This window comes from Mustela nivalis, assembly GCF_964662115.1.
Source record: "Mustela nivalis genome assembly, chromosome: 18".
NCBI lineage: Eukaryota > Metazoa > Chordata > Mammalia > Carnivora > Mustelidae > Mustela > Mustela nivalis.
Genome location: NC_139037.1, coordinates 40,920,748 through 40,923,275, shown reverse-complemented (window position 1 = coordinate 40,923,275; position 2,528 = coordinate 40,920,748).

The window sequence follows — 2,528 nt, the reverse complement described above, 5'->3', positions numbered from 1 at the left end:
CTATATTAAAATTTTCCTCCATCTCACTGAGGAGAGTCAACCAATACAATTCCTAAAATGAAGATTGATCCTATTCAGTTGGAATTATATAAAATATCCCAGTGGCATGAAATGAAATTGCCTTGTTCTGGTGTGGTGTTCCTTCTTGCTGGGGTCTGTTTGCTAATAAAGAACGTGCTTGTTCCCTGCCTAAGTTCAAAACCAACCAAGGAGAGAAATGAGTCACATGGACGGGGACTGAACTATCATCTCCATTACAGTGATGACATATTGAAGAGAATGGTTGGACACCCTGGCCAGGTGGCTTCTCTGACTCCCTGTAACCAATCTAAACCTTGAAACTGTCCATCTGAAGGTATGTTTGGATCTGTAGAGTAGACTCACTCAATGAGGATTTCTGCCGTGAACTATTTCAGAAGGAAGAGGGATTTTTTTACTCATAAGTTCAAATAGATGAATTCCATCCAGTCAAGAAATATGGACCAGTGGGTATCACCTATCATTGTACCCCATTCTCAGATGAGGTGAGTAGTAGAGGATGGTGTAAGAGGTCACATGTATTTATGGGGAACTCTCCTCATAGAAACTGGATAAACAGGTTGTGAAGTTTCCTAAAGGGCATTTTAATGCATTCATTTGATGTGGGGGCCAGCTCCAAGATGGTGTCCAGTGGGCCCCACTTCTGAGTTTTCATAACCTGGTGTAGTCTCCTCCCATATTATATCAGGATTTGTCTGTGTGACCATTAACATACGGCAGAAATAGAAGTGTGTGACTTCTAAGATCAGATCATAAAAGACACGTGGGTTCCATCTTGGGGAACCCTCTTGTTTTTTTTTTCCAGCAAGCCGGTTGCCACGTTGTGAGAAGCTCTAAGGTTAGCCCTATGTAGAGAGGAACTGAAGCCCTCGCCAAAAAGCAGTGAGAAACTGAGGTCGAGCAACAGCATGTGAGTTTGAAAATGGATTCTCCAACCTCAGTTGAGCTTGTGATGATGGAAACCATAGGTAACAGGTTGACTGCAACCTCATAAAAGCCTCTGAGCTCAAACCACCCAGCTAATCTGCTCTTAGATTCCTGATTTTCAGAACACGTGTGATATAGTACAGTTTTTGTTGTTTTTAAGCTCCTAAGGTTTTGGGTAATTTGTTAGGCAAGGAAAGATAAGTAGAACATCTACCTAACATTTATTTCATATATTTATCAGTTTTCAAAATGTGCCAAGCATGACAAGCATCCCTTTCCCCAAGATCTGCCATATAGACAGGGCAACTATAAGGTATATAGCTCTTTCATTAATGTTCCTTAAAATAACTCTGTGGGGCCAGTGAGCTGATTTCAATTTTACTGATGAGGAAATTATGATTCAATAGGATTAAATATCAGGGATGCCTGGGTGGCTCAGTTAGTTAAGCATCTGCCTTCAGCTCCGGTCATGATCTCAGGGTCCTGGGATTGAGCCCCGTATCAGTCTCCCTACTCAGCACAGAGTCTGCTTGTCCCTCATCCTCTGCCCCCACCCCTGTTCATGCTCTCTCTCTTGCTCTGCTCTCTCTTTAACAAATAAATAAATAAATAAATAAAGTTAAAAAAAAAGATTAAATATCATGCTTAAGGTATCAATTGATCAGTTATACTAAAATAGAAGTTACGTTTAATTGCCTGTATTGTGTTGTGGGTCTCCTTCATTTCTAGATATATAAGAGAAAAAACAAGACTTATGCTGATATCTCATTGGGATCATAGGTAGAGTAAAATTTTGCTGCTACAGGCTGTAGAGGGACAACCTGGGCCTTGCCAGGAGCAGAGAGCCCAGCCTCTCTCAGTGTTCTAGGATGTCCCCTGAGGAGCAGTGGTCTTATCCTTGTTTTCATGGGTCATGTGTTCCTTGAAAAGCCTAGGATAGAAAATGATGTGTTGGTTGGGATGCAGCCACTTTTGATGCCACTTTTGCAGCCTCTAGTTGAAGAAAGCCTTGGCAACTGGCCAGGGTCGAACTGCCAGATGTCTCAAGGGGATTGGCCTACAGAGTGGGGAGCTGTGATTTGGCATCATTTAGCTTTGAGCACATCATTTTATCATGCTCGTTTCTTAAATATTGAGGATGGTTTATTTGTTCTTGGTTTTTAGTGAATAGCAGTATAGAAACCATAAATTTTGTTTTATTTTTTCAAAAAAGATTTACTGAGGGAGAGAGAGAGAGAGAGAATTAGTGGGAAGGGCAGAGGGAGAGGGAAAGAGAACCTCAGGCAGACTCTGTGCTGAGTGTGGAACCTGACGCAGGGCTCAATCTCACGACCCTGAGGTCACGACCTGAGTTGAAACTAAGAGTCAGATACTTAGCCGACTGGGCCACCTAGATGCCCCCAAACCATAAATTTTAATATATACAAACTTTTAAATGCCATGGAATGTATAGAGCTCTTTTGGGGCATTTTTGTGGTCACCAAATAAATGTATTGGCACAATAATTGCATGATCTCATGCCTTCCTACTTAATTTTGAACATCCAGCTGTAGAACATGAAA